The sequence below is a fragment of the Coregonus lavaretus genome (assembly GCF_964263955.1).
Source record: "Coregonus lavaretus genome assembly, chromosome: 17".
Classification (NCBI taxonomy): Eukaryota; Metazoa; Chordata; class Actinopteri; order Salmoniformes; family Salmonidae; genus Coregonus; species Coregonus lavaretus.
In genome coordinates, this window is record NC_140004.1 from 5,421,959 (window position 1) to 5,446,169 (window position 24,211).

The window sequence follows — 24,211 nt, forward strand, 5'->3', positions numbered from 1 at the left end:
CTTTGATGTAATGTCCTTAAAACAAGTCAAAATTAGGCTCAGTAGTGTGTGTGGCCTCCACGTGCCTGCATGACCTCCCTACAACGCAAGGGCATGCTCCTGATGAGGTGGCGGATGGTCTCCTGAGGGATCTCCTCCCAGACCTGGACTAAAGCATCCGCCAACTCCTGGACAGTCTGTGGTGCAACGTGGCGTTGGTGGATGGAGCGAGACATGATGTCCCAGATGTGCTCAATTGGATTCAGGTCTGGGGAACGGGCGGGCCAGTCCATAGCATCAATGCCTTCCTCTTGCAGGAACTGCTGACACACTCCAGCCACATGAGGTCTAGCATTGTCTTGCATTAGGAGGAACCCAGGGCCAACCGCACCAGCATATGGTCTCACAAGGGGTCTGAGGATCTCATCTCGGTACCTAATGGCAGTCAGGCTACCGCTGGCGAGCACATGGAGGGCTGTGCGCCCCCCCCCAAAGAAATGCCACCCCACACCATGACTGACCCACCGCCAAACCGGTCATGCTGGAGGATGTTGCAGGCAGCAGAACGTTCTCCACGGCGTCTCCAGCCTCTGTCACGTCTGTCACATGTGCTCAGTGTGAACCTGCTTTCATCTGTGAAGAGCACAGGGCGCCAGTGGCGAATTTGCCAATCTTGGTGTTCTCTGGCAAATGCCAAACGTCCTGCACGGTGTTGGGCTGTAAGCACAACCCCCACCTGTGGACGTCGGGCCCTCATACCACCATCATGGAGTCTGTTTCTGACCGTTTGAGCAGACACATGCACATTTGTGGCCTGCTGGAGGTCATTTTGCAGGACTCTGGCAGTGCTCCTCCTGCTCCTCCTTGCACAAAGGCGGAGGTAGCGGTCCTGCTGCTGGGTTGTTGCCCTCCTACGGCCTCCTCCACGTCTCCTGATGTACTGGCCTGTCTCCTGGTAGCGCCTCCATGCTCTGGACACTACGCTGACAGACACAGCAAACCTTCTTGCCACAGCTCGCATTGATGTGCCATCCTGGATGAGCTGCACTACCTGAGCCACTTGTGTGGGTTGTAGACTCCGTCTCATTCAAAAGTGACCAAAATATCAGCCAGGAAGCATAGGAACTGAGAAGTGGTCTGTGGTCACCACCTGCAGAACCACTCCTTTATTAGGGGTGTCTTGCTAATTGCCTATAATTTCCACCTGTTGTCTATTCCATTTGCACAACAGCATGTGAAATGTATTGTCAATCAGTGTTGCTTCCTAAGTGGACAGTTTGATTTCACAGAAGTTTGATTGACTTGGAGTTACATTGTGTTGTTAAAGTGTTCCCTTTATTTTTTTGAGCAGTGTATAATAGAGCCTAGGCTATTTTCCTATTGTCCCTATCCCATCCAAACCCAAAATCCTGACTCCTGTCTTGCATGACATTTCCTAACTTTATTCTGTAATCCATAGGTTGCATTATCAAAGCACGGCTCGCCTATGCATGTCAAATTACCGCTATAACATTTCCCCCGCTTCTCTGCACTGTCTCCTATTGCTGCCCATATGAGAGCTTTGGTAGAGAATGTGTGAATATGGATATTTATTTTGAACAGAGTTGGTCCCCGTTAAGATACCTTGATATTTAAACAATTTCCTCTCTTCATCTCACCGTTATTCTTGAGCTGATCTGCTATCTGTATAATCATCAACTCGATTTAGCCAAATAGGAGATATTCTGGAGGTTATCTAGCAAGCTTAGCAACTTTGGTCATTTTACTTTTGTTTGACTGCCATTACAAAGTTTGTATGGGGACAGTAAAAGGCCACTCTAAAATGTGCAGTTTTGTCACACAACACAATGCCACAGACATCTCAAGTTTTGACAGAGCGTGCAATTGGCATGCTGACTGCAGGAATGTCCACCAGAGCTGTTGCCAGAGAATGTAATGTTAATGTCTCTACCATAAGCCACCATCAACATTGTTTTAGAGAATTTGGCAGTACGTCCAACCGGCAGCACAACCACAGACCACGTGTAACCATGCCAGCCCAGGACCTCCACATCCAGCTTCTTCACCTGCGGGATCGTCTGAGACCAGCCACCCGGACAACTGATGAAACTGAGGAGTATTTCTGTCTGTAATAAAGCCCTTTTTGTGGGGAAAAGCTCATTCTGATTGGCTTGGGCCTGGCTCCCCAGTGGGTAGGCTCCCAAGTGGGTGGGCCCGCCCATGGCTGCGCCCCTGTCCAGTCATGTGAAATCCATGGCTACGCTCCTGCCCAGTCATGTGAAATCCATAGATTAGGGCCTAATTATTTTATTTCAATTGACTGATTTCCTTATATAAACTGTAACTCTGTAAAATCGTTGAAATTGTTGCATGTTGCGTTTGTATTTTTGTTCAGTAGAAATATCAGTTCCACTTGCTGTGAAATCTTTACATAGTGGCACAGCCAAGCCGGCAATGTGACGCAGCAACAATTTTCTTTTGGGAGAACCCTGCAATAGTGACCATATCTTGGTTTTAAACGCTTTAAATGAGCACTTCTGATTTTTGCCGTATTTCCCAGGACTTTCGGGATAAATATTAATTATTCCCGGTATTGAAACTTGGTAGATTTTCGGGAAAATATTAATCCCTAGTGTGAACCTAAAAAGTTTAGGATTCAGTCCAATGAGATAAAACTTAGTATGAGATAAAACTGTTAGTATGAGGGTGCTGTCCCTGACTCCAAGTTACGTGAATGAGAGCTTTAAAAAGTAGCATTTTTTATTTATAAAAGTGTTGATTTCCACCCATCATCCGTATGTTTAATCTGTGACATTTAACACTTCTGTGACCTTCCTAACTATTTCTCTCTCTCAGCGATGCAGAGGAAAAGAGATGAGTAGATATGGAGTTCAATATCAAGGTCTCCAGCCCTGCATCTTCGATGACAAAGATTATTGAGGGAGAGTACATATGAAACCGTTTACTTGAACGTGTCTTTCACTGAAGCAGAGACAGAGTGTGTACAAGCAGTGCACAGAATCTTGGAACATAATGGCTTCAATCGTAAAGCTCAGCATTCCACTACTTGCTTTCCTGAAGAAAACCATCCATGCAGACCAAGAATTCAATGAGATTGTGGCGGAAGGTAACGTTTATTCCCGTTTCATTGGCAAGTTATTTCCACTGATTGGCAACTGTTTGATTTTCAAATACAAAGCTGAAGAGAGCATGTTGCTTTGGAACATTTCTAAACCTTCATCTGAGAATTTCACACTGGCTGCTGGTTTAAGGGGTCGACTAAAATGATCTGCCTGGAGATTACAGATCCATAATCTCACTCAATTAGACTCTGGGTGGTACAAGCTTGAGTGCAGGGGACCTAGTTGGTCTTTGCAGCACACAATACCCCTCACTGTTTGCATTGCTGTAAACTATAAACCACTACTGCATGTTCATACAGGAGATACATTAAACCTGCAGTGTTTTACAGTTTACAGTTGCCTGGTATGGGAGGGACAGAATTGTGTTTACTTTCAGTCCACAAAATTCATTCCTAAGGCTATGTATATCCAGCACAGAGTGGGAGAGAGTGCTGTACTGCCCTGCTTTAACACTGATCCAGATGGAACAGAGTCATAGTGGGAAACCCCAAATGGAAACCTCAAAGTATCACCATTCCTAAAGGACTCAGGGCACTCCCGTAACCTCATTGAACCAGGGGAGCAGATGTATGTGGCGAACGAAAGAATGTTAGGGAACTCCTCCCTATTTATTCCATCATTGATGCTCAACCACACAGGGCATTATGAGTGCCGTGTGAATAACGAGTCATTTATGACAGTAACAGAGGTGAGTTCAACCAAGGTTCGCAAACGTTTGGGAACTTTTCCCCCTGTTGAACCCGCCTCAGTTCAATGGTTAGATTATGTTCTGCTGGTCTGCCCCAGGTCTGAGCCCATCACAGAATTATTCTCAGACGGAGAAAAAGGATGCTCCCATCTGTAACTGTAATCCAACTGAGTCTGACAGGGTTGTGTGGTACAAGACGGACTGCTCAGGTGGCCGGCGTCATTTTGGACACAGAATATGGACTAATAATGTGGATGGCCGAATGAGTGTCTCGCCCTCACTTCTCTTCTCTGGTCCTCTACAACCTCTCACTGAAGAACAGTGGGGAGGACTAGTGTAGTGTCATCTCTGACAAGGTGTGTCGATCAATAACTAAAACCTTGTTCATCTATGAGGAGAGGAGAGACCCCTTTGGTATCGACTCAATGTTTTATGCCGTGTGCTCTTCACTGATGGGCTGTGTTGTGCTGGGGATGGTTTGTGCTGTGATCACTGTGAACCTGTTCACCATGAGAAGAGACCAGGCTTCCCTGAGGGCTGTGGGAACTGCAGTCGAGCTGCAGATATGGCAGAACAGCAGAAGGGGAGAGGAGAGAGAGGAGAGTGGAGCGGGAGGGAGAGATGAGAGCGAAGAGGGAGGTAGAGAGGATTGTGAAGAGGGAGGGAGAGCGGTAATTGAAGAGATGGGAAGGGAGGGAGGGATAGATAGAGGAGACAGAGGAGATGGGGAGTGAGGAGAGTGAACAGATGAGGAGAGAGGGAGAGTGGAGAGGGAGAGGAGGCAGGGAGAGTAAAGAGAGGGAGGGAGAGAGGAAATGGGGAAGATGGGCAGAGGAGAGAGGGAGAGATGAGAATTAAGAGAGGGAGAAAGGTCTATATACAACACTGTATATAGACATAATATGACATTTGAAATGTCTTTATTCTTTTGGAACTTCTGAGTGTAATATTTACTGTTAATATTTATTGTTTATTTAACTTTTGTTTACCATGCCAATAAAGCCCTTAAATTGAATTGAAAGGAGAGGGAGATATAGGGAGAGTACAGTAAAGAGAGAGGGGTGAAGAGGGAGGGAGAGAAGAGAACGCCAAGGGAGTGTGAGACGAGAGGCAGGAGAGAGAAAGAAGAGAGAGAGAGGAGCAAGGAGAAGGCAGTGAACATGTGATCTGTGAGGAAAGTTTAAAGGTGTAAATTGATCAGTAATCAAGTAAATGTCCACTGTGTGGACTGTACATTAGCCTCACTCAAACACGTGAGGCTAATGTACAGTGTGTTACTTGGTAAAAGACAACTCTGCTAAATGATTTATATGTATATACCCATTATATTTCTCAGAATGTAAAAAATGCATAATTTCTCATGAAGATGTGCAAGTTTTTTACGTAAAAAAATGGTACAAAGCAGATTATTATGGGGAAAAATACATATGGATGGTTTTATTCAGTTCTATTCAATGAAATTAGAATTCTTGTTCCAAAATCACTTCTAGGTTTCTGTGATTACAAAGTAACTTGTAGTAGTGTTTTTCTGTTGGTTGTTGAAAAAAATGATATGATATGCATTATGTAAAGTTACCTTCTGCTTCATGTTTCATGCTTTCTATGCTGTTTTCATAAATAAAGAAATATACCTTTAAAATAGTATTTGTCTTTTAATATAGGAACAAAAACAAATGAGACCTGTAATATATATATAAGATGGAGTTTAAGAGTATTATGAGTATGTAAATGGTATAGGCTACTATTTGTAAATGTGGAGTAAATGCAGGGAATACAACGCATACACACTTGTAGAATGACAAAGCAAAAGAAACCAAATGCATGTCACTATACATTCTTATATACAAGAGAAGTGTATTAAGACTTAATGACTTTAAAAAGCTCTCACTTCAAAGAGACAGTTTGATTTACAAGTAGCATTTTTCATTTACGGTGAAATTAGCACAATGCTATCAATTAGTATCAGATGTAGGAATACCATGCTGCTTGGATTTAAAAAAAGGTGCAGATAAAACACAGATTATGCACACATAAAACAACACCAATACAGAAACAAGAAAAACGGTCCCTTACTTTTCAGTTCAGTAACATGGAAAACACTGTTAAATGTACCAAGGAAATAACACATCCACACAGACAGTATGCTAATAGTAACAACAATCATCCAAATAGTAGGTTTTAATAAGAGGGAGTCATTGAGCCTGCAGACATCCCATCTGGAGGTCCCTCTCGTTCCCAGTCCTCCCTCAGGTGGAGTGAAGGAAGGGGGGATCTTGGTAGTTCACAACTGTGTGTTTCTGCCAGCTAGGAGTCTGCAAGTGGTTAGAACAGGAGACACTGGCTTCCCCAACAACATAGCCAAGTTGGAAGGGGATCAAATTATCGCATGGAATCCAATGGAAGTTGTCCAATGTGTCTATTGAAGTTAAGGGGTCTACTGTATGTATGTAGCCTATGGTGGTTTCACTGTAGGGGAATGAGTGTTCAGTCCCTGAGTGTGTGTGTGTCTGTGTGGTGTGTGTGTGTCTAGATGGTCTCCACGTAATTGGCTGGGAAGAGTCCCAGGCGTCCATCTTTACTGAAGCCCCGCCACCAGGCCTTGTCCACCGTTTCCACAGCACTTATGATGTCACCTGGCTCAAAGGAGATCTCTGATTCGTCCTCTGTGAAAAAAGAGAAAGCGAGGTTTAACACTCAGAGAGCATCATAGAGCGGATAGGTGTGTGTGGTGTGTCTGTGTGTGTGTGTGTTTGTGGTCCACGGTATGAGTTACTGACCTGCTTGGTAGTCATAGAGAGCTCGAACACACATCTGTCTGTCTGGTGAAATCTGAAAGTAACAGAGAGAAAAACGTTCACAAATGGCCCCTGTCTGAGGAAAATGTCATTTTTCCAATTGTAGAGCCCTCTCTTGGTTCTCATCGACATGGCATTCATATTCAATTAGTCATTCTTCTATCCTGTTCCTGGACTAGATTTGAAGCCCAGTAATAAATATGATGGCATAGGAGGGGACAGGGGACATATTCCTTTGTGGGTTGTGTTACATTCCGTACCTCTTTTCCATTCTCTGAAATCTCCTGGTCCTCATTCTCTTCAACAAAGTCCTCCTCAACTTCATCATCGAAACAAACAGCCAACTCTGGAGTACCTTGGTCCCTTTCAGGTGGACTCATGGATCGTTCTGGAAAAGAGGAACCATGAGAGGGGTTGGATTCTCGTTCCCTACTAAACAAGCAAGTGTGTACTATTTCAATCCCCTTCATGATCTTAAAAATCCATGAGGAAGAGGATTTCTGGAAAAGGATAGGGAATTGCAACATAGCGTACCGGTATGTCTATTTTACATTATCTCATCAATATAAAGGTTCATTCAGTTTGAGAGCAACTTGGGCAATGTAGGCTAGCGTAGAGATAACTAAATGGGTGAGTGGGGTTTCATACCTGTACCATTGTGTTCCACCAACTCCTCCTCGTCTCGCACCCCATTGGTGGATGGGACCACAACCTCTTGTGTGATTGGCTGAAGAATAACCTCTGCATCTGAAACATAACAAACCATTGGTTAGATTGTGTTAGTTGTGTCAGACACCATTTCCACAACCGTCTTATTACATAAAACTCCTCACTCTTCTTCTCTTTTAATTGTTGTATTTTACCTTTTTCATAAAAAAAATAAAATAATAGGACAGGCCTGTACAAGATACAAAACAAAGTACTCTACCTGTGACAGCTGGCTCCTCCTCCTCTTCTGAAAGCGCAACCAGAACTGGTTTAGCAGAGGCCTGGCTGTAGTCTGATTGGTCCTCTTGTTCCTCTGCCTCAGGCTCCTGCACTGATAAAGAGTCTGAATCCTGTGCTGAGCCCTCCTCTCCCTCCTCCATGTTTAGGCTTGGCTCTGTATTCTCAACACTGGGCTCAGGCTCTGCCTGTTCTTCCTCATCTTCCTCTTCCTCCACCAGTACGGCTTGTACGGCTGTGTACTGCTCTGGATGGATAATGAACCATTGTGGTTTTAAGTACAGCCATGCCAAACTGAGAACACAATCTATAACGGCATGACAGACACCATTGGTCATTCTACAGTAGGCTGTGCGTATGATGAGGACCTACCTGTTGGCTGCAGTGGACTCTCTGGCAGGGGGACAGTGGGAGGTTGTGGTGCTGGGGTAGGCTCCAGGGAGACTAGTGGAGAGGGGGAGCACTCAGGCTGGGACAGGGGAGGGGTATCTGGGGGAGATGGGGCCAGGACCTGAGCCTGGTGCTGGTTCTCTGGGGAGGTGAGGGACAGGGTGGCTAGGAGGCTTGGAGAGGCTGGGGGGGCAGAGGGCTGGGTTGGGGGCTGAGACTGGGGGCTGGTTGATGGGAGGGTAGGCAGGGCTGAGACAGCATGGGCGGAGTGGAGGGGCGATGTGGGAGGGGACACCAGGGGGGCGCGGTGGCTCTGGGGAGAGGTGATTGGGCGGAAGCTGGTGCTGGGTGGAGACATGGTGCGGTGGAAGGGGGAGGATGGGACGCGGGAGAAGGGTGAAACCAATGTTGGACTGCGGGGGGAGGTCGGGGTTGGACCGTCCCATTTCCCAAAGATGAATGCTGTGTCGGTCAGGCTGCGCTGGTACCGCCTTAATGGAGGTTTGCCTTTGTGAAGAGAGAGAGGGAGGGAAGAAAGACCAACATTAAGAAATACACTGCAACAAGACAGATAATGGTTGTTTAGGTCCATTTACAATTGACTGACTGGCTTCATAATCACACACTGCGTAGAGCCACACCTTGGTTTGCCAATGCTTATTAACAAACAGACACAGACACACAGATACACTGTGAATTTACCTGTACGGGGGGAGCCGGGGCTGGATGGGCTTTGGGACGATGATGACGACAGCTGTCTGAAGAACTCTCTGGGGTTCATGGAGCGCTGTGACACCAGCACTGCTGCCTCCTAAAGGTAGGAAGAGGAATCATACCACACTATGTTTTACTGAATGTAAAGGAAACTACAGCCAGGTCTCAATAGTCTAAAGCTGTCTCCTCTCCTCTCCTCCTTCCTCTCCTCCTTTCCTTTCCTTCATCTGCACTGGTGTGAAAGAAGTGGACAAGTTCCAATGATAGGCCATATTCCTTTGACCTATCCTGTGTTTTCAGATCAGTGCAGATGAAGGACAGGAAGCCACTTCAGAGCACTGGGATACACCGTATGACAAGAACAAGAGCTAAGGAACTGAGGTGTTTAGGGAAGAGTAGGAAGGGAGTTTGTTTGGATTAGAGAGGTCAGTAAGACAGACACTCACTGCTGCTTTCTCGATGGACTCGCTGCGTCTCAAGCGAGCTCTCATGTCCTCCTCATGCTCTCTCTGCTGCAGCTCCTGTCACACACCACCAGAGAGGTCAGAGTTCAGAGTTCAGACACACACAGACACAGAGTTCAGAGTAAAGATACACGTAAACACAGAGTTCAGAAGTCAGAAACACCTAGAGTTCTGTCGCCCAATAACTTCCTCACTCATTCGTTCTTTCTCTCACCCATCTTGATTTCTCCTGCTTCCTCACTTCTGCCTCCAGCTGGGCCTGCATTCTCCTGAGAGATACATAGATACAGAGATGTCAGAAACCTTATGGGATATTAGCCTTAAGTAGCCTTTACTTTGACAACCCATTAAAATACCTGATATGGACACAAGAGAATACCCTTGAGTCAGAGATTGTGTCAGTAAATCTTGAGTCAGTGTGTGTGTGTGTGTGTGTGTGTGTGTGTGTGTGTGCGTGTGCGTGTGTGCCCAACGTCCTGACCTCTGCTCTTCGATCATCTGTAGTTTCTCGTTCATTTTCCTCTCCCTCTCGTCGGCCTCTTTCCGTTCCTTCAGCACTCTCTCTTTCTCCAAACGCCGTCTGTCCTCTGCTGCTCTCTTCCTCTCTTCCTCCTTCCTCTCTTCCTCCTCAAGCTGAGAGAGAGAGAGAGAGAGAGAGAGAGAGAGAGAGAGAGAGATGGAACACAATAGATGAAGACTTATTACAGTTGATAATGTGAACATTAAAGATGTGAAGTGATGTGAACATTAAAGATGAAAACTAATTTTCTCCTGTTGATTAATTACTAGAAAACTAAGAGGGTAACTGTGACTTTGTTTCTGTGTAGGCTACCTCTGCACGTGCCCAGAAGGAGTCTCTGTTGGCCCGTCTCATCTCCATGGCAGCATTAGTCTTCCTGTAGTTAGTGCCCTATCAACAGAGATAGGAAGATGCAGAGGAAAGAGAGTGTGACTGGAGAACAACACCGTATGTACATATACAAAACACAGTTTGTAACTTATGCTATTTGCAAAAGCCTTGGTTGTTTTTACCTCATAATTGATAAAGTATGAAAAAAATGTCAAAACATACAGTAAGTATATCGTAAGTACAATGCATAATAGAGATTAAAACTGAGAGAATCTGAATGTATGGGACCCTCCTCCATGTAAAGCACAGTTCTGGGTTTTGTCCAGGTGTTAGCGCCCCCTCCTATGGACAGAGATGGTATTGCAGGAGAAGCACTCACCACTGTCTCCTCCTTGTCCTTGTACCGACTGCTTCTCTGACTTGTTCACTCTGGGGGTGGACTTTACTGAGCTCAGCGCCTATCTTCTCCTCTGTGACATCCTCCGTACTCTCAGCACTGATAAACACATGAGCCTCCTGAGAGAGAGAGAGAGAGAGAGAGAGAGAGAGAGAGAGAGAGAGAGAGAGAGAGGAGAGAGAGAGAGAGAGAGAGAGAGAGAGAGAGAGAGAGAGAGAGAGGTGAACTACAATAGGAACCTGCTGCACAGACTGCTGATGTCAAGTCTGTAAGGTTGTGACAGGTTGGTTGCCGTTAATCTTTGTCACACAGTGCCCTGACACTTGCTGCAAAGCATGTCAGCATTAAAGATTATTGAAGGGACTCAAGCTGAGGTCCTGAACATCCTTTCAGTATTTTAGGTTAATATTCCAAGGAAGGACTTCAGTTATCCAGTAAATTGGTGAATTCTTGGCCTGCACACCACAACTTTGCCACAGACACATGATGTCACTTGATCCTTTCCAGAACTTTTGGGAACAAGAATGACATTTTTATTGGCTGCTATGATCTACAGTATCAAACGTGTGAACTTCAAACTCCAATACAATTCTGCCACGACATTCCAAACGAGGGAAAGAGAAGGGGATATTTTCCCTCCTTTTTCATGTAACCACTGACCCCCCGAATACATATGTGCACAGATGCACAAACACACACACACACACACACACACACACACACACACACACACACACACACACACACACACACACACACACAGGTACACAGGCACACACACAGGTACACACACACACAGACGCACACACACACACTCTCTCTGTCTGAAAGTAGTTCTTTGAAAGCTTTCCCCTCAGTGGTTTCCTCTTGGCTGTGGCCTTTGGGCTGTAGCTAAGCTATACAGTTGTGTAACAGCTTGTGATGAGGACGGACAGAGAACAAAACGAGTATCTGGCGTACACTAGAGAAGACAGGAAGGAATCTATCGGTTTGGAAGAGATAGACAGAGAGGGGGAGAAGGAAGAGAGGGGGCTAGAAACAGGAAAGAGTGTGTAGGGGGGAGGATTGGGAGAATTAGGAAAGTTAAATGAGGTGAGGGGAGAGCGGAGAGAGCAGATAGGATGTAGAGATTTCAACAATGACAAATGACCACGGAACAGTACACTGTGTTCCACTGCTAAACTGTCACTGGACTGATACACTTCAGATAGGCCTATGTGTGTGTACGTGGGTACACATGTGTGTGTGTTTGCGCCCGGGTCTGTGTGTGTGTGTTGAGAAATAGAGAGATCCCACTACGTAGAGCAGGCTGTCTGAGTCTCTGACAGAGTAATCTTGTGGTTTCCTTCAGGCCTACAGTCCTGGCACAGTGACATCAGACCTGCAGGTACTGTACTGTGTGTTTCCTATGAAACACCCTCACAGGCCCAGCCCCAACTCTAACCTAGTGTGTAAATCACACAAACACACACGCGCACACAGTGGGAGGTGCCACTGAGAGAGGAAGGAAGGGGAGGATGGAGGGAGTTGTGGTGGTGAAGAGGGTGTAAATGATCTCCTCTGCCTCTCCTACCTGTCTGTCATTATGTTGCAGATGATAGGCCTCTCCCTAATACTGTCTAACACGGCTAACAGCATGCTCATTAACCCTACATACACAACTGCTACTCCTCCTCCCCTCTTTTCCCTGTCCTCTCCTCTTTCATAGACTTCTTATATTCTTCCATTCTTACTCCTCCCCTCCAACCTCGCCTATACTTTCCTCCTCCTGTCTCTTCATTCTCATCTTCTCCTGAATCCCCCCGCCCCCAATTAGGGTTAAGTGCCTTGCTCAAGGGCACATCGACAGATTTGTCACCTAGTCGGCTCGTGGATTTTAACCAGCTACCTTTCGGTTACTGGCCCAAGGCCTACTGGTCTGTTCCACATGATAGAATGTACACAGTCCACGATGCAGACTTCCTTCTCAATACTAATCAATTACTGTCGTGGAGCAACAATGAGCCAATTTGCAAAAGACTCCCACGCTTAGCTTCGGCATCACCAACTGATACAATAATATTGTTTCATATCATGATACACATCCTGACGATGCTGGTGATTCACCCTCTCACACAGCCCTCTGTTACTAGCTGAGACTTGCAGAGGTAGAAAGAGAGAAAGAGAGAAAGAGAGAAAGAACAGAGAATATAAGAGGTGCCATGGGGCATTCTGACTCTGTCGAAGCACATCCCAATGTTCTAATCCTGACTATTCATTCAGAGGTTTTTGGACAACAAACAATAACCGAGTTCCCATTACTCACTCAATCATTAATCCTTCATCGACACTAGGATTATTATTAAGCTTCATCACAGAGCAGGATCAGGCTTGCTGGAGGTGTTGCAGTGTCTATGCATGTTGACTGCCATTTCCACCACACGGGGGCGCTACACCAGAAATAAGACTCGCTTCAGAACGAGGCCTAACTCACCAAAGCAGGAGGTTATGTGAGTTTTGTACTTATCAAATAACGCAGTAACACTGTATGACACACGTCTCGTGTGGTTTTAGAGACCCTACAAAGGTGATAGAGAGAATAGGTTGACAAATATGTAGCGTCAGTGAGAGGTGGAAAGTCTGCCAGAATGGGGTAATCAAATCTAGAGTACAGCAGGACTGCAATGTGATGGGCTGTAATGCTACACAGATGCGTTCGTATTTTTTTTATCGCTTTGGTGCAATTTTCACAAGTATGTGGTCCATTTTCAAAACTCTTAGTACAAAACTCAAAAGATGATCATCAAAAAGGCAGTTGGTTCAAAACTCTAAGCACATTTTCAATTGACTAAAAACAACACACAAAATCATACAGTCACTTTTTTTTTACCAAACCTAATCAGTGTTTCATCTATTCGGGTGGCAGGTAGCCTAGCATTTAGAGCATTGGGCCAGTAACTGGAAGGTTACAGGATTGAATACCTGAGCCGACAAGGTGCAAAATCTGTCAATACGCCCTTGAGCAAGGCACTTAACCCTATTGTGCTCCAGGGGTGCTGTACTACTATGACTGACCCTGTAAAACAACACATTTCACTGCACCTACAGTGAGGGAAAAAAGGATTTGATCCCCTGCTGATTTTGTACGTTTGCCCACTGACAAAGAAATGATCACTCTATAATTTTAATGGTAGGTTTATTTGAACAGTGAGAGACAGATTAACAACAACAAAATCCAGAAAAACGCTTGTCAAAAATGTTATAAATTGATTTGCATTTTAATGAGGGAAATAAGTATTTGACCCCCTCTCAATCAGAAAGATTTCTGGCTCCCAGGTGTCTTTTATACAGGTAACGAGTTGAGATTAGGAGCACACTCTTAAAGGGATTGCTCCTGATCTCAGTTTGTTACCTGTATAAAAGACACCTGTCCACAGAAGCAATCAATCAATCAGATTCCAAACTCTCCACCATGGCCAAGACCAAAGAACTCTCCAAGGATGTCAGGGACAAGATTGTAGACCTACACAAGGCTGGAATGGGCTACAAGACCATCGCCAAGCAGCTTGGTGAGAAGGTGACAACAGTTGGTGCGATTATTCGCAAATGGAAGAAACACAAAAGAAATGTCAATCTCCCTCTGCCTGGGGCTCCATGCAAGATCTCACCTCATGGAGTTGCAATGATCATGAGAACGGTGAGGAATCAGCCCAGAACTAAACAGGAGGATCTTGTCAATGATCTCAAGGCAGCTGGGACCATAGTCACCAAGAAAACAATTGGTAACACACTACGCCGCGAAGGACTGAAATCCTACAGCGCACGCAAGGTCCCCCTGCTTAAGAAACACAAATACAGGCCCGTCTGAAGTTTGCCAATGAACATCTGAATGATTCAGAGGAGAACTGGGTGAAAGTGTTGTGGTCAGATGAGACCAAAATCGAGCTCTTTGGCATCAACTCAATTCGCCGTGTTTGGAGGAGGAGGAATGCTGCCTATGACCCCAAGAACACCATCCCCACCGTCAAACATGGAGGTGGAAACATTATGCTTTGGGGGGGGGGTTTCTGCTAAGGGGACAGGACAACTTCACCGCATCAAAGGGACGATGGACGGAGCCATGTACCGTCAAATCTTGGGTGAGAACCTCCTTCCCTCAGCCAGGGCATTGAAAATGGGTTGTGGATGGGTATTCCAGCATGACAATGACCCAAAACACACGGCCAAGGCATTAAAGGAGTGGCTCAAGAAGAAGCACATTAAGGTCCTGGAGTGGCCTAGCCAGTCTCCAGACCTTAATCCCATAGAGAATCTGTGGAGGGAGCTGAAGGTTTGAGTTGCCAAACGTCAGCCTCGAAACCTTAATGACTTGGAGAAGATCTGCAAAGAAGAGTGGGACAAAATCCCTCCTGAGATGTGTGCAAACCTGGTGGCCAACTACAAGAAACGTCTGACCTCTGTGATTGCCAAAAGGGTTTTGCCACCAAGTACTAAGTCATGTTTTGCAGATGGGTCAAATACTTATTTCCCTCATTAAAATACAAAATCAATTTATAACATTTTTGACAATGCGTATTTCTGGATTGTTTTGTTGTTATTCTGTCTCTCACTGTTCAAATAAACCTACCATTAAAATTATAGACTGATCATGTCTTTGTCAGTGGGCAAATGTACAAAATCAGCAGGGGATCAAATACTTTTTTTCCCTCACTGTATATGGTGTATGTGGCGGTCATGACATTTTGTCAGATGGTTATTGTCATGCAAAAGTCTGCCAGTCTCGCGGAAATGTACCGCCAATTAACAAAAACACGTTTAGCATCTCCAGTTCTCTACACATACAAGCCACTGATGTGCGCCTTTGGAACATCTACATTTCAAAAAGTATAATACATCAATTTAATATACACCATCACAATAAATTCATTATTTATTTTAGTCAGTCTAAATAAACATTATGATATGAAGAAAATATGAGTTGGCCTATCTGGCTATGTTCCATGCCATAGGCTGTAGGCTTGTTCATTTAGCTGACAAGATATGCTTCTAAACCCATGCCATTATTTTATTTTATATGATTTTATAGTAAGAAGAATATATACTGGACAAAAATATAAACTCAACATATAAAGTGTTGGTCCCATGAGCTGAAATAAAAGATCCCAGAAATGTTCCATACGCACAAAAAGCTTATTTCTCTAAACTGTTGTGCACAAATTTGTTTACATCCCTGTTAGTGAGCATTTCTCCATTGCCAAGATAATCCATTCACCTGACAGGTGTGGCATATCAAGAAGCTGATTAAATAGCATGATCATTACACAGGTGCACCTTTTTCTGGGGACAATAAAAGGCCACTCTAAAATGTGCAGTTTCGTCACACAACACAATGCAATTGGTATGCTGACTACAGGAATGTCCACCAGAGCTGTTGCTAGAGAATTTAATGTTAATTTCTCTACCATAAACCGCCTCCAACCTCGTCATAGAGAATTTGGCAGTATGTCCAACCAGCCTCACAATTGCAGACCACGTGTAACCATGCCAGCCCAGAACCTCCACATCCAGCTTCTTCACCTGCGGGATTGTCTAAAACCAGCCATCGAGACTTCTGATGAAACTGAGGAGTATTACTGTCTGTAATAAAGCCCTTTTGTGGGGAAAAACTCATTCAGATTGGCTGGGCCTGGCTCCCCAGTGGGTGGGCCTGCCTCCGAAGTGGGTGTGCATGTTGCATTTAAATTTTTGTTCAGTATAATTGAACTTAGCTGAATAAAATAGAAAGGATATTTTTCCAATTATGGAGCGAGTGAGCGTAAAAGTGATCATTTGAAACAGGTCCTATATGCTAGATTTAGAGTTATTTGGCAACTTTAGTTGTAAATAATACAAACCTTAGAATGTCTTAGAAATCAAAACATACACCAACCAGCTTCATGAGGTAGCCTTCTTAAAAGTTAATTTGTGGAATTACTTTCCTTCTTAATGACAATAAGTTGTGTTGTGACAAGGTAGGGGGGGTATACAGAAGATAGCCCTATTTGGTAAAAGACCAGGTCCATATTATGGCAAGAACAGCTCAAATAAGCAAAGAGAAACGACAGTCCATCATTACTTTAAGACATGAAAGTCAGTCAATACGGAACATTTCAAGAACTTTGAAAGTTTCTTCAAGTGCAGTCACAAAAACCATCAAGCGCTTTGATGAAACTGGCTCTCATGAGGACCGCCACAGGAATGGAAGACCCAGAGTTACCTCTGCTGCAGAGTATAAATTCATTAGAGTTACCAGCCTCAGAAATTGCAGCCCAAATAAATGCTTCACAGAGTTCAAGTCACAGACAAATCTCAACAACAACTGTTCAGAGTGGACTGTGTGAATCAGGCCTTCATGGTCGAATTGCTGCAAAGAAACCACTGCTAAAGGACACCAATAATAAGAAGAGACCTGCTTGGGCCAAAAAACACAAGCAATGGACATTAGACCAGTGGAAATTTGTCCTTTGGTCTGGAGTCCAAATTGTAGATTTTTGGTTCCAACCGCCGTGTCTTTGTGAGACGCGGTGTGGGTGAATGGATGATCTCCGCATGTGTAGTTCCAACCGTAAAGCATGGAGGAGGAGGTGTTATGGTGTGGGGGTGCTTTGCTGGTGACACTGTCTGTGATTTATTTAGAATTCAAGGCACACTTAACCAGCATGGCTACCACAGCATTCTGCAGCAATACACCATCCCATCTGGTTTGGGCTTAGTGGGACTATAATTTGTTTTTCAACAGGACAATGACCCAACACACCTCCAGGCTGTGTAAGGGCTATTTTACCAAAAAGGAGAGCGATGGAGTGCTGCATCAGATGACCTGGCCTCCACAATCCCCCGACCTCAACCCAATTGACATGGTTTGGGATGAGTCGGACTGCAGCGTGAAGGAAAAGCAGCCAACAAGTGCTCAGCATATGTGGAAAATCCTTCAATACTGTTGGAAAAGCATTCCAGGTGAAGCTGGTTGAGAGAATGCCAAGAGTGTGAAAAGCTGTCATCAAGGCAAAGGGTGGCTATTTGAAGAAGCTCAAATAAAAAATATATTTAGATTTGTTTAACACTTTTTTGGTTACTACATGATTCCATGTGTTATTTCATAGTTTTGATGTCTTCACTATTATTCCACATTGTAGAAAATGAAAAACCCTTGAATGAGTAGGTGTGTCCAAACGTTTGACTGGTACTGTATTTTGGCTGAATGGTGCGACTATAGGCTATTGATGATTGATGATTTGGCCCCCCGTGTAGCTCAGTTGGTAGAGCATGACGTTTGCAATGCCAGGGTTGTGGGTTCGATTCCCACGGGGGGCCAGTATGAAAATGTATGCACTCACTAAATGTAAGTCGCTCTGGATAATAGCGTCTGCTAAATGACTAAAATGTAAATGTAATGATTTGAGAAAGTAGCCTTGCCTCAGGCTGCACAGCTGTTCTCTCATCAAGTGATAATATACAGTTGAAGTTGGAAGTTTACATACACTTAGGTTGGAGTCATTAAAACTTGTTTTTCAACCACTCCACAAATTTCTTGTTAACAAACTATAGTTTTGGCAAGTCGGTTAAGACATCTACTTTGTGCATGACACAAGTAATTCTTCCAACAATTGTTTACAGACAGATTATTTCACTTATAATTCACTGTATCACAATTCCAGTGGGTCAGAAGTTTACATACACTAAGTTGACTGTGCCTTTAAACAGCTTGGAAAATTCCAGAAAATGATGTCATGTCTTTAGAAGCTTCGATAGGCTAATTCACATCATTTGAGTCAATTGAAGGTGTACCTGGGATGTATTTCAAGGCCTATCTTCAAACTCAGTGCCTCTTTGCCTGACATCATGGGAAAATCAAAATAAATCAGCCAAGACCTCAGAAAAGAAATTGTAGACCTCCACAAGTCTGGTTCATCCTTGGGAGCAATTCCCAAACGCCTGAAGGTACCACGTTCATCTGTACAAACAATAGTACACAAGTATAAACACCATGGGACCACGCAGCCATCATACCACTCAGGAAGGAGACGCGTTCTGTCTACTAGAGATTAACGTACTTTGGTGCGAAAAGTGCAAATCAATCCCAGAACAACAGCATAGGACCTTGTGAAGATGCTGGAGGAAACAGGTACAAAAGTATATATATATCCACAGTAAAACAAGTCCTATATCGACATAACCTGAAAGGCCGCTGAGCAAGGAAGAAGCCACTGCTCCAAAACCGCCATCAAAAAGCCAGACTATGGTTTGCAACTGCACATGGGGACAAAGATCGTACTTTTTGGAGAAATGTCCTCTGGTCTGATGAAACAAAAATAGAACTGTTTGGCCATAATGACCATCGTTATGTTTGGAGGAAAAAGGGGGTTGCTTGCAAGCCGAAGAACACCATCCCAACCGTGAAGCATGGGGGTGGCAGCATCATGCTGTGGGGTGCTGTGGGGTGCAATAAAATGCAAATTAATTACTTAAAAATCATACAATGTGATTTTCTGGATTTTTGTTTTAGATTCCGTCTCCCACAGTCGAAGTGTACCTATGATAAAACTTACAGACCTCTACATGCTTTTTAAGTAGGAAAACCTGCAAAATCGGCAGTGTATCAAATACTTGTTCTCCCCACTGTATATATATAAACTCAGCAAAAAAAGAAACGTCCTCTCACTGTCAACTGCGTTTATTTTCAGCAAACTTAACATGTGTAAATATTTGTATGAACATAACAAGATTCAACAACTGAGACATAAACTGAACAAGTTCCACAGACATGTGACTAACAGAAATAGAATAATCTGTCCCTGAACAAAGGGGTGGTCAAAATCTAAAGTGCATGAAGTACTGCAGTGCATCTCCTCCTCATGGACTGCACCAGATTTGCCAGCACTTGCTGTGAGATGTTACCCCACTCTTCCACCAAGGCACCTGCAAGTTCCCGGAAATGTATTGGGGGAATGGCCATAGCCCTCACCCTCCGATCCAACAGGTCCAAGACATGCTCAATGGGATTGAGATCCGGGCTCTTCGCTGGCCATGGCAGAACACTGACATTCCTGTCTTGCAGGAAATCATGCACAGAACGAGCAGTATGGCTGGTGGCATTGTCATGCTGGAGGGTCACGTCAGGATGAGCCTGCAGGAAGGGTACCACATAAGGGAGGAGGATGTCTTCCCTGTAACGCACAGCGTTGAGATTGCCTGCAATGACAACAAGCTCAGTCCGATGATGCTGTGACACACCGCCCCAGACCATGACGGACCTCCAAATCGATCCCGCTCCAGAATACAGGCCTCGGTGTAACGCTCATTCCTTCGACGATAAACGCGAATCCGACCATCAACCCTGTTGAGACAAAACCATGACTCGTCAGTGAAGAGCACTTTTTGCCAGTCCTGTCTGGTCCAGCGACGGTGGGTTTGTGCCCATAGGCGATGTTGTTGCCGGTGATGTCTGGTGAGGACCTGCATTACAACAGGCCTACAAGCCCTCAGTCCAGTCTCTCTGAACCTATTGCGGACAGTCTGAGCACTGATGGAGGGATTGTGCGTTCCTGGTATAACTCGGGCAGTTGTTGTTGCCATCCTGTACCTGTCCCACAGGTGTGACGTTCGGATGTACCGATCCTGTGCAGGTGTTGTTACACGTGGTCTGCCACTGCGAGGACGATCAGCTGTCCGTCCTGTCTCCCTGTAGCGCTGTCTTAGGCGTCTCACAGTACAGACATTGCAATTGATTGCCCTGGCCACATCTGCAGTCCTCATGCCTCCTTGCAGCATGCGTAAGGCACGTTCACGCAGATGAGCAGGGACCCTGGGCATCTTTCTTTTGGTGTTTTTCAGAGTCAGTAGAAAGGCCTCTTTAGTGTCCTAAGTTTTCATAACTGTGACCTTAATTGCCTACCATCTGTAAGCTGTTAGTGTCTTTTTATATGTAAACTGTTTTGTCTACTACAGATTTGGAGGAATATATAATGAAAATGTATGTTTGTAATGTAAAAACATATTAAGTATGATATATCCTCGAATGCACTACTATGATGATGACTAACATGATTTTACTTCACAGTAAGTTTTTAAAAAATCTGATATTGACAAGATTAGAGATGTACTGTATGTAACACATCAAATCTAAATGTATTGGTCGCGTACACAGATTGGCAGATGTTACAGCAGGTGCAGCGAAATGCTTGTGTTTCTAGCTCCTACAGTGCAGTAATAGAATATCAATACAATACAATACCAATAAGCAAATAATCCAGAAGGTCCAAAACAAGAAAGAAATGCACCCCCTATTAAACATGTATCCAAAATGAAGTTGCTGGGGTCTTTTTGATGAGTGGGGGTTCACACTGCTGTACTAAAATGTAATTGGCCAATACAGTACTGTAATACTGTAATATATGCAATTTATGTAGCAGACACTTTTATCCAAAGTGACAACTGTCCACACATTTTGGTATGTGTTTCCAATGGGAATCAAACCCACATCTCTGGTGTTACTAGTGCCATGCTCTTATGAACTGAGCCACATACAGGACCACTACAATACATAAATAATTACAATACAATACTATAAAATACAATACACGATTAATTCACCACATACTTGTGAAAATAGCACCAAAGTGATAAAAAAAATAAGGTAATATGACATTAGTGCAGTGAAAATGCCATATTATATCTGACTGGAAGTGAGAGTGTGTGTGTGTGTGTGTGTGTGCATGGGTGCATGTAGCATACATGTGTGTATGTGTGTGTTTGGTTAGGGATCCTACTTCTCCCACACTTCAGAGGGGTATTCCTACACAAATATGTGGGTTCAGACCCTGTCGACTTCAGTGTCACCATCAGTCTTTTATCAAGGAATAACCCACAGTGCAACCCAGGGGGCCAAGAATACATATAGAAACACACACATTTGTATTACGTAATAAACACACACACACACACACACACACACACACACACACACACACACAGTCTTGTATATCTGAGACTGGAGGTCACAGAGGTTCCCAGGCCAAATACTTAATTGAGGTAAAAAAAAAGACAAAAAAACCTAACATCAAACATTCCAGGGATGCTTCTGGAGTTGACCGGGTGATGCCTTTATATGGAAACGAGTTAAAACGGGGTCTGACTATAGGCCGAATGGGCGATCCATAAACTTCTCTGCAGTTAGATGGAAATGTTAAATAAACACTGGAGGGACACAGCAGACAGAGCTGCCAGCATCTGGCCACTTAACACACACTGTGCGCACGCACACACGCATACACCACACACACACATGCGCACACACCCACACACCCCCAAACACACAAACACACAAACACAGATCATCCCTCTCTTCCCCTCCTCCTCCTTCTCCTCCCTGTATTCCCCCATTCCTTTCTCTGTTTCCTGCGAGGCCCTGTCACCACTTAGTGAGTGGTTGTTTGTGTTGTGCCTGTCGGTGGCCCATCTCCCATCTTAGTGGCACCAGGAACAATAGGGTCAGGAAGAGTGGACCCCAGCCTGGGTATGGGCCCAGCCCACCACTGGACCAGACCAACCCATGCAGTAGGAAGTGCACTGAGGACAGGAAGACCTACAACAATGGAAGGTAAACTACTGTGTGTAAATATAGAGCATGTTTGTGTATCTATGTTTGTATGTGTGAGAGACTGAGAGAAGTTGTGTGTGTGTGTGTGTGTGTGTGTGTGTGTGTGTGTGTGTGTGTGTGTGTGTGTGTGTGTGCCTGCTGGTGCGTATTTACTGATGTATGTGTGTGCACATAATGCACGTGCTGGTGCGAGTTTGATGCGTGTGTGTGTGTGTGTATCTAAGTGTGTGTGACAACATGACCATTCATGTGTGTGTATCTAAGTGTGTGTGACAACATGACCATTCATGTGTGTGTGACAACATGACCATTCATTCCTTCGGGCCTGGTCAGGCGAGTTCCACCCTTCCCACACGAGCATCACCAACTCTCTGTATTGTCTTGACAGTTACTACAGGAGTCCGTTGATTCATTATTCATTGTTAGAGAAACAGAGTGAAGAAACAAAACAGCCATCCACGGAGAGCAACATTCCACAATGGTACCAACACAGGATTGTAGGAGATGGATAGCTATTATTATGCCACTCCTGAATGCTATCAAATGCTGCAGCTGCAATAAGGTCACTCAAACTGACTGCATGACCAACAGACAAACTGGTAACGCAGGGCAGGGCATGGCAGGGGTAGGAGTGGTGTGGTACTGTACCTTGAAGAAGGCCTTGATAGCGGGCACATGACTGGCACATTCCGTCCTGCGGTACTCATCCACGTTAGGCCCGACCTGGAGACAAACACAGGAAACACACAGGGGGTGTTAAGCTCTTTTTACTCCAGCCTCTGTCTCACTATCAGAAAGTCTAGTTTCAGTCTTTTGTCATCAGGTACTGCATGTACACCCTTGTGGAAGTATTTTGACAATGTTATAGAGTAAGCCTACAGTTGTTAGCATGTTACATATCTTATACGAGATAATTAAGGTACACTGATATCTATTTGCGGTACAGTATGTTTCACAAGTTTCTGATTTGTGTGTGTGTGTGTGTGTGTTTGTGTGTGTGTGTGTGTGTGTGTGTGTGTGTGTGTGTGTGTGTGTGTGTGTGTGTGTGTGTGTTGCTGCCTGACTGGCTACAGATGCACCCCTGACCCACACCACAACATTCCACAAGGTCGCCATAGAGACGGGACCAGCGAAGCACATTGTGAACATTCTAAGCATCTGCTCCCCTGCTTGTGTGTATGTTTGTGTTTGTGTGTGTGTGTGTGTTTGTTTGTGTGTGTGTGTTTATGTGTTTGTGTGTGTGTGTGTGTGTGTGTGTGTGTGTGTGTGTGTGTGTGTGTGTGTGTGTGTGTGTGTGTGTGTGTGTGTGTGTGTGTGTGTGTGTGTGTGTGTGTGTGCGCATCGGTCAAAATATTTGGTATCAGTCAAAAGCTAGGCCTGGCGTCCCGAGTCCGCAAGTTCACTTACACATCACACACATTGACCCTTAACCAAAGGACCAATCAAAACACATCCAACAGTAGCTAGAGCCAGTGGAAGACGACAGCTTGAAACAGCTTGCCTATAACTTCTGATACAGGGTCAGATATTTTTTCCATTCTCCTAATGGTTAATGTTAGGATTGAGGGAAGGGAATCTGATCCTAGATCTGTGGTTATGGGCAACTTCTACCTCAAGCATCAGATCATTGGAGTTTATCAGGTAACATACTGTAGGGCATGTCCATACGACTGTATCAGAGGGCCATGTTGTAGTGTATGACACTCACCCAGCAGATCATGGCAACCCGAGGGCTTCCTGTCTCGGCTGAGCCCACCCTGCAGAGCCCATACAGAGGCCTGGCTATGTGGAACTTCCCTGACAACTCCACCACTCCACCTGCTGTAGGACAGACAGAGGAGAGAGAGATAGAAAGAGAGAGAGGAGAGAGCTTAATAAACACCACCAACTTTCCATCTTTATCATTTCCAGGGGGAAAAGTCACAAAAAAACGAAGAAATGGAAAGTTAGAATCATCCAGTTAGCTTTAGAGTCGTTACATGTTATTTCAGCAAGCCATGACACCCACCATCTCAGATTGTTCTGAAATTGATTATGTAGTGAGAAACAGGTAATATTGGCATTCCTGAAACATTATTTTGTTGAAATGTAATTAAGCTAATTGATTGCACCCAAATTGGCCATTTTAATTTATAGGATTCAAATAATAATCAATAAATATTGTACCCAACATCTTCTTACCAATGAGTAAGCCACCCACGGACTCCCCACAACCCATGCCAATCCCAC

The 24,211-nt window shown here is 44.6% G+C and overlaps 1 pseudogene across 1 annotated transcript in view; it reads right to left on the bottom strand.

The window, feature by feature from the left end:
• Positions 1-5,449: 5,449 nt before the first annotated feature.
• The window catches only part of LOC311144514, a 63,843-nt pseudogene continuing 45,081 nt past the window's right edge, over positions 5,450-24,211 (bottom strand). Inside the window, exons 3-16 of the transcript XR_014615565.1 lie at positions 23,691-23,803; positions 22,631-22,705; positions 10,348-10,484; positions 9,951-10,028; positions 9,600-9,751; positions 9,333-9,387; positions 9,101-9,175; positions 8,643-8,751; positions 7,923-8,447; positions 7,534-7,797; positions 7,254-7,352; positions 6,866-6,993; positions 6,588-6,639; positions 5,450-6,473 (exon numbers count right to left, since the gene is read on the bottom strand). The product of XR_014615565.1 is annotated as an uncharacterized misc_RNA (transcript). The remainder of the gene's footprint in view (positions 6,474-6,587; positions 6,640-6,865; positions 6,994-7,253; positions 7,353-7,533; positions 7,798-7,922; positions 8,448-8,642; positions 8,752-9,100; positions 9,176-9,332; positions 9,388-9,599; positions 9,752-9,950; positions 10,029-10,347; positions 10,485-22,630; positions 22,706-23,690; positions 23,804-24,211) is intronic.